Raw genomic sequence first — 14,447 nt, 5'->3', positions numbered from 1 at the left:
AACTTGTTCTTGTTTTCACAATAAATACATCTCAGTGCTGTGCTGCTAAGCAAAGTGCTGGTCCTGAGTTGAATCTTACAAGCTGGTGTGTATTTTATCTTGGGGGACAGGAGGCCCGGTTATTCTGAGAGTGTTCAGTGGATGAGGGGCTGAACACTGCAGGGAACCCTCTGAGTATTCAGGGGTTGGCGTGTGCCTTTCACGACCTGTATGGAGTGTGCGAGGTCTGCAGAGGCCTGGAAGGCACTGCTTGTGCTGTCAGAGGCTCTTGGTTTCAGGAAGCTGACCCACAGCAAGCACAGAGAAGACTGCTTCATGCAAAGGGCAGGTAGTGGTAAGGTGCCTCACAACTCTGGGAGCAAAACAGCCCCCCCAAAAACAAGGGAGTTATTTGTCCATCACTACAGTGTGTGCTTGCTCACTCACACACACACACACACACACACACACACACACACACACACACACAAAGTTTTCTATTGAGAGGGAGACAGAGAATCGGGGATGGAAGTTGTCATAGCAACCTCCAACTCTGCAGTTCCAGTCTTATGCAACCATCAGCAGGTTTGGAAGGTGCAGTGAGGCACTTGGCTTATGAAGATTTGCTATATAGAAAGATCTGCACAGCACAAGCTCATAAAAATTCACCCTCTCCCTCAATGTGGACACAACTTCTTGCCCCCCTCCCAATATGAATTACACAATCTGGGTTATGTTATAAACAAGAAATAAGTTTATTAACTATAAAAAGGTAAATTTTAAGTGATTATAAGGGATAGCAAACAGAACAAAGCAGATTACTGAGCAAATAAAATGAAACACACAAATTAGGCTTAATACACTCAAGAAATAGATAACTATTATCTATTATCAAGAAATAGATAAATGTAATTTCTCATCCTAAATGTTGTTTTAGGCAAGTTTCAGAGTTTCTGTAGCTTAGAGTTCCTGTTATTTCTCTTTAGAGACTAGACTCATGTCTTAGTCTGGATTCAGCCCTTGCCTTTCCTACAGCTCATTTCCTTTGTCTCTTTAGGTACTTTCAGCAATCTTTCTTCTTGGGCAGGAAGAGTCCTCTTTGCCTTACTCCCCAGCCTTAAATAGAATTTACATAAGGCAGGAAGCCTTAGTGGAAAAGTACTAGCAGTGTCCAAGGTGGTACTTTTTACCAGATGACATTATCACCTGACCTTGCAGTGTAAAAGCAACCATGAAACCAGGTTTATTTGCAATGTCCACAGGAAAGAACCCCCAGAAGATGGGGGATCCGCATCTTCAAAGACTCATTGTCTTTTTCTTATTGGTCCATTAAGGCTGATTGCTTACTGTCTGGTGGGCGTCTCCAAGTATAATCACAGATGGAATTGTTACATAGTCAATATTCCTAACGCCAGATACAGAAATGATACATGCATACAAATTGGATAATCACGTTCAGTAAATCATAACCTTTCTAATGATATCTTACATGAGCCATCTTGCATAAAATATCTTAATTATGCCATATTCATATCATAAGCATATTTCTATAAAGAATATGGAGCATCACGTCACACCAGGTTCACCCTAGAAGTTCAGAAACCAGATAAATAGGAAGAATCCCCTTTTTAAAAACCTCATTATTGTTAAGCCAATCTCATGATCTTTGGGGACTTGACTCATGATTTTGAACGCTTGGGGTTGGCCAACTCATCGACCACTACAGGAAGTGGAGGTGTAGGACTTTATAGGCACGACATATGCATAAATGTCTCTCTCCTAATTGTAATATCGTAACATCCCTCAGTGCAAAGGGCCTGCCAAAGACACCCTGCTTTCAGTTATATATTCAGTGAACATGGCCCACTTGCTGACTGGCTAAGCCATCAATCCTTTAAGCAAGGGTCAGTCCTAGAGCAATATTGTATATTTGCATGAGGAAAACCTTCTGGTCTCTCCAGTGTAAGTGGTGATTCCACCCAAAGTTTTACGTGCAAGCAGGTAAGGATCTTTCCCATTACAAAAATAATCACTAGCCCATGGGCTGGGAGATTTTGTCAGCACTCAGACATGGGCATTTACCATAGTGGTCTCCATAGTTAAACCCTACAGCAACGCTGCACATTGCAAAGAATTTTTGGGTATTTCCAGGTCGTGATTATATTCTGCAGGGAGAGAGCTGACAGAGAGGACTTGGCAAGCTGACATAGACTGCTCTGGAGGTGTAAGTCCACATGTTCATCTAAACAGTGCAGCATTAAACAAACTGTCAAGAGCGTCCAATAACAGCTAGCAAATCCCCCAGGCCCATCGCAATTGTCAGCTGAAGGGGGAAGTGAAATTAAATGTATGCAACACCGCAACCTGACCTAGGTGCGATGGCCTGAGGAGAAGCTAATGGAAATGGAAGGAAAGAGAGATCAGCACATGGGAAGGAGTGAGGTGTGAAAGCAAAAAAAAAAAAAAGAAACGCAGCTGTTTTTAAATTCCCCATTTCCTTGTTTGATTCCTGTCTCCAGGACAACACAAGTGGGGACTCAAGGAGACGTATCTCGTTCCTTACACAAGGGGACCAGTCTGCAATAAACCCTACTCTCCATGGGGAGCACGTCATCACCCTATAAGGGCAAAGAGGGGTGAAAACCATGGCCTTGCCTTCCTCTGCACTGCCCACTGGAACAGAGTGGGTTTACTAGGGATAGCAGGCTGCACTATCCTCCTCCCATGCACCAAGCAGCTTGGGAAGGGTTTGTACAATCCTTAGAGTTGCCCCTAGGGCAGGGTAGCTCTGAACAACCCTTTACTGAAGGCTGCCGATTAAAGGCACAAACTAGGCCTCTTTCATTTTATGCCCTCAATAGCCAAAGACAATTAAGCCTTTGCCTTGGACAGCTGCTGAGCCTCTAATCACTTACAGATGGGAGGTTTTAGTTGTCAAGCACAGCTGCTCCTCGTGGCTAAGCATTGCTTACTTTTGCAGGGAGGCTGAAGGAATGTTGCAAATTTTTTGGCCAGTGGCTGTGGTAGCTCAGCCCAACCTGAGCTGAGGTGATCTCTGACCCAATGCCTCTTGCACCATACATTCTCCTTGAGGTGGCCTTGGTGACCAATGTTGAATTGTGACACTAGTCTGAACATCATGGGTAACCACAAGAATTAAATGCAGTATCATGAGGGGCCATTTCATCTTCATGATAGTGGCAATCACAGACTGATGACACAAGTAACCGCTGTGATACTGCAATGTGTCACAAGTGATGACAGCATTATCACGCTAAGTTGGAAACAGTCAAGAAACATGCAAGTATCTGCCTTAACTCCTCTCTTTAGTGAGTCTGCTTCTGTGAACCATTATCTAAGTGGCACTGAAATTTTACCTTGTGTCAGTATGGGGATGGAGAAATTACCGACAAATTCCTCACACGAGGAATCAAGCCCTCTTCCTCGTCAGCCATCTTCCTGCATCGAGCCCTCTTCCTCACTGGCTATCACCAAACAAGAGCCACAGTGACTTGCTGCAAACCCCAAACCGGCACATAGGCATAATAAGGAAACCAGATTGTGCATATTTAAGAATCAGGAGGATTCGATGAGACTTTTCAAACTCTCCTTCCGCTTGTTTCATTTCCACGGGAATCGAAGCGTCAAGTCCTAAAAAAACTCAAAACCCTGTGGATGAATTTCATAATCAGATGCACTTCAGAACCAGCTGAATTGCACTCCAGCTGGGTGTCTTGCTGTGGAATTACATGGGAGCCATGAGAGTTCTTTTCATTGTTTCCCAGCCTCTCTACTGAATGCCCTGAAATCTCCCCATCCACACAATGATTTACAAGCACTTGACAAGAGCCATTTTTTTAAAATTTACCTTGATTTCTAAAGCCTCCTTCAGATGGGAGGCTAGCAGGACTGCTTTACCTCTCTGTTGTGTTCCATTGTCTGCAGCTGTCATGAGCAGTAGGGTATGTCAGCAGAGAATGTTCTCAGGAATGGGTGAGCTTCAGTGCTCTACATCCATCACTGCAGGGAATGGCTGGTTCATAGGCATTCCAGAGCTGACATCCCTTAGCATGAAGCCCTGTCAGGAATGGTGTGGGAGCACTGTTTGTGCAGGAACCTACTCCAATCCCAGCTTCCACCAGCAGCAGGTGCTGTAGAGAATGGCACACAAGCACAGGCTCTGAGGCACAAACAGCTCCACCATTCCCAGTTGACCCCAGATGTTGGGAATGGGACAGATTTTATTTGAGATACTCCATTGCCCATCATACAGAACAGGATTCTTCAGAGACTTTGCTTCCAATAGCATTTTGGGGGCTTTATGAATTACTTCCCCCATCTCCTTCCCCTCTGCTCCATCCCCCAAACTCTGCTCTTGCCTCCTGGTGCTGGGATGACTCGAGTTGTCCCTTGATGCAGCCTGGCACCTTTCCCCTAGGTAAGCTGTGATGCTTCTCCTGGCTGTCTTTGAAACCAACCTGGCTGCGGTAGCCACCAGGCTTCAAAAGGAAAGCATCATTAACAAAAAGGGGTTTCTCTCACCTCAGATATGGGCAGTGAATATTTTTAAACACAAGATGTGCTAATTGGCACCACTGTAACCCCGTGATCCTTCCTCCTGGGCAAGCTAATGAACATATGAATATTATTATGAAACCCCAGAGTGAAAGAGGGCTTAACACACCTCCAGCACTCAAAAGAAACACCATACCAACCCCAATCCTCAATTATGAGTGAACCTAACATGTGCCAATGCATGCTCTAGGGCTCAAGTCAGGAGGGACCTAAACAGATCAGATACGTGGCTGGAGAGAAAATAACTAGCATGAGTTTAAATGTAGGAAAATACTATCTAATACACGTGCGGGAAAGCAATCTGAAACACAGATGCTCAATGGGAGGGAGAACCCCAAAGCAAAACAGATGAAGGAGAAATCGTGGGTGGCAAGTCAGCAGGGCCGGCTCCAGGCACCAGCGAAGGAAGCAGGTGCCTGGGGGGGCCAATAGAAAGGGGTGGCACGCCGTGCGTTATTGGGGTGGCACATCCGGGTCTTCGGTGGCAATTTGGAGGTGGGTCTTTCATTCCCTCTATTCCTCTTCAGCGGCAATTCAGTGGCAGCTCAAATCGGGTTTTTCTTTTTTGTTTTTCTTTTTCTTCGCCACTTGAGGTGGCAAAAAAGCTGGAGCTGACCCTGCAAGTCAGTCTTGGCTTTACAATTCAAATGTGGCAACCAGGAAGAAAAAGGGCAATTCAGTTTTGGGCTGAATACACATTGGCGTCACATCACATACAGAGAATTAATAAATTCCTCTCTGCATGGCTCTGGCACACTTACACTTGGAATATTGAATTCATCTGTGGTGTGGTCACTTCATCATCAGAAAGATATTGGAGGGTGTTTAGAGAAGAACAACAGAAGTGAGTAAGGTGCTGTAAGTATTGATTTATAAGGAAAAATTAAAGCTGAGATTTTCAAAGGGGCCTAAGGAAGTTAAGCAATCAATTCCCATCAAAATTCAATGGGTGTCATGTACGTAACTCCTTTAATCCCTTGTAAAAATCTCAGCCTAAGTGCCTGATCCAGCTCCCATTGTAGTCAGTGAGAGACTTCCCATTGATTTGCATGGGAGCTGGCCTGGATCCTAAGTGCGCTAAGTACATAGGGTGAAATCCTAGCTTATTGCAGTCAGTAGGAGTTTTGCCATTGATCTCAATGGGCCCAGAATTTCACCAACACAATTTAGCTAAAGGATTGTATGGCTAGAGATGATTAGTGTTACTATAGACGAGTGGTTCTCAACCAGGGGTGTGTGTGTCCTTCTGGGGGTACGCAGGGGTCTTCCAGGGGGTATATCAACTCATCTACATATTTGCCTAGTTTTACAACAGGCTACATAAAAAGTACTAGCGAGGTCAGTACAAACTAAAATTTCATACAATGACTTCAAGCTTCAGAGCGGTAGCCGTGTTAGTCTGGATCTGTAAAAGCGGCAAAGAGTCCTGTGGCACCTTATAAACTAACAGACGTATTGGAGCATGAGCCTTTCAGGCATCCGACGAAGTGGGTATTCACCCACGAAAGCTCATGCTTCAATACGTCTGTTAGTCTATAAGGTGCCACAAGACTCTTTGCCACTTGTACAATGACTTGTTTATACTGCTCTATGTACTATACACTGAAGTATATGTACAATATTTATATTCCAACGGATTTATTTTATAATTAAAATGAGAAAATGAGCAATTTTTCAGTAATAGTGGCTGTGACTCTTTTGTATTTTTATGTCTGATTTTGTAAGAAGTCATTTTTAAGAACATAAGAACAGCCATACTGGGTCAGACCAAAGGTCCATCTAGTCCAGTATCCTGTATTCCGACAGTGGCCAATGCCAGGTGCCCCAGAGGGAATGAACAGAACAGGTAATCATCAAGTGATCCATTCCCTGTCACCCATTCCCAGCTTCTGGCAAACAGTGAAGTGGGTAAGTTGGGGGTACTCAACACAAATCAGACTCCCGAAAGGGGAACAGTAGTCTGGAAAGGTTGAGAGCCATAGAAAAGGGTGTGGTATAAAATTTAGAGCTGGTCTACATGGGAAAATTATACCCCTATAAATTAGGTGTGAATTTAAAACCAATACAATAATACTAATACAGCCCCTTGCTCGGATGCCCTTATACAAGAGTGCCATTTTGTTTGTTTGTTTAGGGCTTGTCTTCACATACGGTGCTACAGCAGTGTAGCTGCATTGGTACAGCTGCACCACTGTAGCTCTTTAGTGAACACGCTACTATGCCAGCGGGAAAGCTTCTCCCATCAACATAGTTAATCCACCTCCCCAAGAGGCAGTAGCTATGTTGACGTGAGAAGCTCTCCCATCGATATAGCGCTGTCTACACAGGGAATTAGGTCAGTCTAACTACATCTCTCAGCAGTGTGGATTTTTCACACCCCCGAGTGATGTAGTTATACTGACATAAGTCTGCAGTGTAGACCTGGCCTTAGTTTATATTGCTTAATTTATGGGAAGAAGTTTAAGATTTTAACTTAAATGATAATCTTTAACAAGAGTGTCCATATAGGCAATTACATCTGTATAACTGGTAAAACTTTCCTGTGGAGATAAGGCCCTAGGCAGATAGATCAATAGAGGCTATCACAATCTGAAAATATCTGAAGGGTGCAGAAACCCAGGAGAGAGAGGAACTGTTTAGAATGAAATTAACAGAAAGTTTGGACAGATATCATGGAAGTCTTCCCAACAGTGACATCTATTCATCTGTGGAATAATCGCCCCAGCGAAATGGTGGAAGTTCCATCGCATGATTTTTAAAACTAGACAGAATAAAACAGAACATATATTGCATGTAACAATCCTCCATGGGCAAGAAGTTTGACTTTAAGATCAAAATGGGCTTTTGCTATCTCTATGACATGCCACCATGAGCAACTCCAGCCCTCATGAGCCCAAAATAAGCAACGCCACACACACAGCTCTGGCCCACATGAGCAACCCTGGAATAACAAAAACCAACAATCATAAGCAACCCTACAAAAACAAGCCGCAACGTGCAGCTCAGCCTTCAAGTACAGCCCTGCAACAACAAACTAACATGTGAGCCGGTGAGCACTTTAAATAAAATCAGATTTCGGTTCTAATCTGCCAAGGGGTTATTACAAACAACAGGGAAGGAAAGAGGAGTTTACAGATAAGGAATGCCCAGGTTCCCCTTTTAAGCTGTACAATAATTAGGACTCTTACTTTAAAGAGTTTTCTCTCTACTTCCTTCTTTGTTCTGAAGTCCAGTGTCAGTCTGGTTTATGATACCGGATGAATATTCCAGGAAGCATGGAGACGATGCATGGAGGTGCCAGCCACTGTGAAGATGGAGCATGCCCTTCAGCTAATGAAGGTGGGGTGGGAATGCCAGTCATCACCTGCCTCTCTCAGGAATGCTGGCATCATGCTTTTCCAGCAGATGGAGTAGTAGTCATCAGGGAGAGAGGCAAGCTGGTTGTTATGCCACTCACTAACTGACCGACAGCAGTCATTGCATTTCTTTATTTGGCAAGGCAATTTCATGTGGTTGCGGCATCTTTAAGAACTGGAACATTTTGGGTGCAGAGTTCAAAGAGACTTGTCAGGTGGAAGCAGCTGCAGCTGGAAGATGGTGGGAGACCAAGTCTAAGAATGAAGTGGGGATGGATGTAGCTTATAAACAAGTGACTTTCTTACTGTGCTATCTTGACTATTTTACCATTTTATTTTCTTGCTGCCATTATGATCCAATTAAAGACACTATGGTTAACATCTATGGCATAAGTGAGAGAGTGGTTGGAGGGCTGGGCGGCCAAGCAGTTAGCACACCCGACCTCCGGCCCCTTGTTTCTGCCAGGTTAGTAGAGGGGCTTGGTTCCTGACTCTAAGCTTGGGATCTTCTGGCCTCCAGCTGCATTGGGATGACAGTTGTTAGGAGGATCTGGTAAGGGAACCCATGGCTCCCTCACCATCGGGTCCCAGCCCAGGACCCTGTAGGAAGCAACACTGGCAGGGTCCTCTCTGCAGAGAGGACAAGAATGCTGCCTTGGTCTACTTCCTACCTATGTTCTTTCAGTTTGGGCTATGGCCCCTATAGTCCACGTGGTCAATCAGAGTCCAAAAGAGCAGGGCCCTGCCAGACCTGCTGGTTCTCAAAGGGGGTGATGGTTGTAGAAGGCTCTGCCTGGGGGCTTTACCCACTGTGTGGTCCCCACTCAGGCTCAACCTTCTGTCTGGCTTCCTGGAGAAGTATTCCCCTCTCCTGTAGCCTGTTACCACCCTTTGCCTGGGCTTCTGAGCACCTTTTAACCTGCTCCTTGAGCCAGAGCATGCTTGGCAGGCCCAGAGCAATGGGGCTACCTGGGCCCAGTATTGTTTTTTAACACCTTTGGGCCCAGTGTGGGGTTTGTATACCCCATCACAGCATGGCTGGCTAACTGGATTTTGAAAGACACAGCATTTTGTAGGCAAAGGTTTTCAGAGAAGAAGTGCTGATGACCCTATTTCTTAGCTTGATCCCTTCAATTCACTACACTAGTAGATGCGTGGTCCTCAGAGCTGGGACCCTTGCTAACATGCTCAGCGTTAACGAACAGCACTATCAATTTTGTTGAATAGGTTTGACCTCGATGGAGGTCTATGTAGCACTAGCTAGGACTGCCCCCAGTACGCACTGGGTCTCATGTAAAACCTGGGGAAGGGTGTCTTTCTCCTTGAGCTGTTCTAAAGTCCCATGGGGGTGGGGGTGGGACTTTCCAGACTGTTTTGCTATGGCGGCACAATGGGCAGCCAGAAAGAAGGCAGGACAGTATTCTGGTTCACTCTCCACATGTCCTGGCTTCAACCCACCAGGAATTCACTAAATGGAGCTCCTTCAAACTGAACCCAGGTCCCACTGGCCCTTCATTTATCACACAACCTCGTCTCCTTATAAGGGCCGCAGTGCTTACCCATCCTCCTGCATTTTGCTCCACTTTGCAGTTTGGCTTTTTGATCTTATACATGCCCCACTGCCTAAATCCCAGAATGTTCCTTCCTCATCCCTTCTCCAAAATCCACGAAGTCCTGTTTTTATATTACAGCACAAGCCTCTCTCTACTTCTGGGCCCTGCTCCCTTGGCGTGCAAGCTGTGTCCTCCTGTGGCTATACTTCCAGGCTCCATCCTGCTAGCCCCAGTGAGCTGGACTGGTTTCCAAAGTGAGAGCAAAAAAATTACCCTGAGGAGGAAGAACTATAGGAACTCTGTAAGAGCGTAATACCAAAGAAGTGAGGAGGCCCCCTCCAGTGCCATATGCTGCAGCATTGCCAAAAAAGGGAAGAAATACCTACAGCCATGTCCCCAGATGATCACTCTTCTGTTCTCTCTCACTTGCTCACTCTCAGCATCCTGTTTTCTTTTTCCTATAGGCAGATCTGTAGCAGCTCATCAGTCACTCTCTGACTCAGCTTGTCATGATGGATTCACCTTCCCCATTATTTTACCCATTGTTGGTCTCTTTTATTCTGGTTCTTATTCCGTGCCCATCACCACATGGCAGGCATAGCACAGGCATGTGCAGACTGGGAGGGCAAGAGGGGGACAAGGATTGACTGGGGTCTGATGCAGGCTTTGTGGTTGCTCTAATTTACAGCAGCCTTACAGTGTTTGCCTACAGGCTGCGGTACAGCCCGGGACTTTTGTAGCAATGGGCACTACTCAGACTCCCCGCTCCTGCCCCTGGCTCTGCACCCATCCCCATAGACTGAGGCTAGCAAAGGGCTTGGTATGGGGCCAATTCTTCCCCAACCACTTGTAGCGCCTTTACAATTCCTACACCACTGCAGCAGCATACAGGGGCTGGAGCAAGGGGGTGGGGAGGGAGGGCAGAATCTCTCTCTAACGCCTGATTCTCAGAGGTGATGAGAGCCTGCAGCTCCCATGGACTTTTAGACCTTAATATTTGAGTGAGGATAGAAGTCACCCCCACAACTCCACCTCCCCATTACCCACTTACTGTCATATCTCATCCAGATTTAACTCACTCACATGTACATCCACGGTAGGGTCTTTCTGAATTTTTGTTGGGCCCCATAAAGAGTCTGACAGCAGCAATTCAATTTAAAACTTTTGGCTTAAAACTTATTAAAAAAAAAACCCAGGGAACTTCCTAAAACAAAAAACATAAAGGGTTCAGGTTGAAATCGTGTTTCATTGGACTCCAGCTACCACCAAAAAGCAATGATATCTTCTTTACAAAAATGCTAAACCTTTAAAAACCACATGCCTCTCAGAAAGCCTGGAAATATTCTGGGTGAGGTGATACATCAGCTAGAGAGAAAAAAGGAGCTGAAGGCATAGTACAATAGATGCCATGAACATGTCACGCCAACAGCTTTGTACTGGTATGCAAAAAGTTATATAACAGAGCACAAGGCCCTCATGACGGTGCGGAACAATTAGTGACAGAGTTACAATTGCTGACTAAGGACTGTGCATTTATGAATGTGGATGAAATTATTCAGGACAGGAAGCGTTTGGAACAAATTTACCATAATAAGCAGAGAGCAGAGCTTGATTTAATTGAAGCTGTGCACACTGCTAGAATGGCACAGGCCCATCTCAAAATCTGTGTCTAAAGAAGAGATGGTGTGTGCAGTAGCCAGCTAACTGGGCAGTTGCCCTCAGGATTCTTGAATGTAAACAGCGATGGTTTGCCCTGATCATAATTTTTTTCCTATTCAGATAGCAGTGAAAATGATCTATAGACTTAATTACTGACAAAAGTTCCCAGCAGGGATGGTAATAATTCCTCTGTGCACAACAAAGACTTTTGCTGTAATAATCTACCACCTTTTCAAATCCTTTATGGGGTTGTGCCAACGCTGTCCCTAATCTGCAGGTTCCCAACTGCTTCGACCCACAGAATTACACTTTGTGATCATAGCTAAAAAAATATAACCTTCTTTCTCAAATATTTTTACATACCAGTTATGTTTTCTTTTATATCCTTTCTCAGGTTTGCTAAACTCACTGCTGCTGCCTACACTTTAAAAATACCTTAATAGAGTTAATCTCTTTTAAATCATGCCTCCCTACTCTCCTAAGTTGCTCTTCATATTCACCCCCCCTTCCCCCACCTCTCCTCGCTTTTGTACTCTCTCTTTGTTTTAGCGGTCCAGTAAAGTTTGCAGGATACTAGTACTGTGCTTCATCAACAATAAACCTGGCTAGGTGCCTTCATACCTTAACGGATCTTGTGGTCATTGGGCGGTTTGCTCAAGGTCTGCTGTGCCAACTGTCTGTGCAAAGCTGGGACAGCACATAGAAAGATCACACACATGCTGCCAAACATCTAACCACACCTACATCCCTCCTCAATTTTCCCTGTGGCATCAGGGGCTGCATGCCTACCCCCACCACTCCACACAGGGAGACATTAAGGACAATCATGGCTTCACATACACTGACCTGTGAAAGCCATGATTGCTGTATGCATAGCTAACATGGAAATGAATGTTTTCTCCTTCTTAAGCTCTGATCCATAAATGTATTAAGTTTTTAAAGTATTTGCTTTTAACTTGTACAGAATTTTTTGCATTATTTTGTTACTAAAATTCTGTAGTTTGGACAATAATTCATCTTTATTAGTTCCCAATATATGTTCCAGAATGCCTTGTGGTACTGAAAGCACCCACTTATTTATTGTACAGTGTGACACAACTCATAAGATCAGTGATAAACTGTAATAATTGTAAATTCACAATAAGCACATTGCATGGACAGTGTTATATTTATAGATTTTCACCAGTGGTTCTGCTTGTTCTGCTGCTTGTGCAGGTAAAGCTCCTGGCAGGCCGGGCCGGTTTGTTTACCTGCTACATCCGCAGGTTCGGCCGATCGTGGCTCCCAGTGGCCGCAGTTCGCTGTTCCAGGCCAATGGGAGCTGCTGGAAGTGGCGGCCTGTATGTTCCTCGACCCACACCGCTACCAGCAGCTCCCATTGCCCTGGAGCAGAGAACCGCGGCCACTGGAAGCTGCGATCAGCCGAATCTGCAGACATGGCAGGTAAACAAACCAGCCCGCCCCCCCAGGGGCTTTCCCTGCACAAGCAGCGGAACAAGTTTGGGAACCACTGATCTACACCAACCACCACGATTCCTGAAACAGTAGGGTGAAGTAGAGCACAGTACACCACAAGACATTACCGTGGTTTGCTGTTCAAGTGCTCTTTCAAAGCCTCCCTGAGATGTATAGTTCTGCACTATAGCTCTGGTGGCTCACTATTCAAATCCAGCAAACAGCCACTCCACCTCTGTCCTCTACCCTGGCAGCAACTTCTCCTCCTTTGCCTCACAGATATTATGCAGAACACAACAGACAGCTAAAACCTCTGGGATATTTTTTTCACTGAGATCTAATCTTTGATTAAACAACACCAGCATCCCTTCAATCTACCAAACTGTCTATTCAACTGTCATTCGGCACCTGCTGAGCTGGTAGATGAACCTTTCCTTGGTGCTATAATGGTGGCTGGTGTATGGCTTCATGAGCCAGGGGAGCAAGGGATAGGCTGGGTCTCCCAGGATCATTAGTGGTATTTCCGCATTACCAATGGTAATCCACCACTGGGGGGAGGAGGGGGGAAGGTCCCTGCTTGTAGCTTTCTGAACTGTGTTCTTAAAGATGCGAATTTCATGCATGTTCCCTGATCAGCCAACACTGATGTTGGTGAAGAATCTCTTGCATAATTATAGAAAATAGCCCTTTCTCTTAATGTACTGTGTGGCAAGGTGGTCTGGTGCCAAAATAGGGATGTGAGTGATGTCTGTTGCCCCACTTCAGTTTGGGAACCCTCTTGTTGCAAATTCATCCACTATGTTCTGTATATTACTGAAAGTCACATTCCTGCATAGCAGAAGATGATTAATGGACCTGCACACTTGAATGACAACGGCTCCCACAGTGGATTTTCCAACTCTAAAATGATTTCCCACTGACTAGTAGCAACCTGGCTTTGCAAGTTTCCACAGCACAATCGCCACTTGCTTCTCCATTGTCAGTGCAGCTCTCATTCTGGTGTCCCTGCGCTGAAGGGCTGGGGTGAGCACGGCACACAGATCCAGGAATACGGCCTTGCACAACCAAAAGTTCTGTAACCACTGTACGTCACCCAAACCTGCGTTATGATATGATCCCACCAGGCAGTGCTCATTTCTCAGCCCCAGAAGTGGTGCCCCATCATCTGCAGCTGCTCTGGGAACACCACCAACAGCCTTGAACTAGTTCTCACTATGTCCCACAGCAATCTGCCCTGCACAAAATAGTCATGTTCCCCACTGATTCAGTTCTTGCAGCCCTGCATATTGGAGGATTTTACATCCTGTGTTTGCAACGCTCAGGACAATAGTACAGAGCTGTGTAGGCTCCACACTTCTGTCAGAGATGGTGGACAGCGAGAAGGGTTGGGTGGGTTTGTGAGATTTTTTAAAAAGGCACAAAAATTATGGGACATAGAGGACATGATGTGATGGAGAAAGGTCCATGCTGGGAAGTTGACCTCTTCCTCCCAATCAGGCTTGCGTGTCTCATGCATTGCCAAAACTTTGCAAAAGACAGTGTGCTGGATGGTGACAAGTTGCACACTGGGATACTTACCCATGATGCACTGCACTCTGCATCGACACAAGCACTCCTGGTGTCTATGTGCAGCACCAATACAAGGAGCCTAGCACACATGCGCACATGAGGTTTGGAACGTGTCCCATATGAGGAGAGATTAAAGAGGCTAGGACTTTTCAGCTTGGAAAAGAGGAGACTAAGGGGGGATATGATAGAGATATATAAAATCATGAGTGGTGTGGAGAAAGTGAATAAGGAAAAGTTATTTACTGGTTCCCATAATATAAGAACTAGGGGCCACCAAATGAAATTAATGGGTAGCAGGTTA

This window comes from Dermochelys coriacea, chromosome 1 (assembly GCF_009764565.3).
Source record: "Dermochelys coriacea isolate rDerCor1 chromosome 1, rDerCor1.pri.v4, whole genome shotgun sequence".
NCBI classification, from domain to species: Eukaryota; Metazoa; Chordata; order Testudines; family Dermochelyidae; genus Dermochelys; species Dermochelys coriacea.
The sequence above is the reverse complement of the archived record's forward strand: the minus strand, read 5'-3'. Positions refer to the sequence as shown.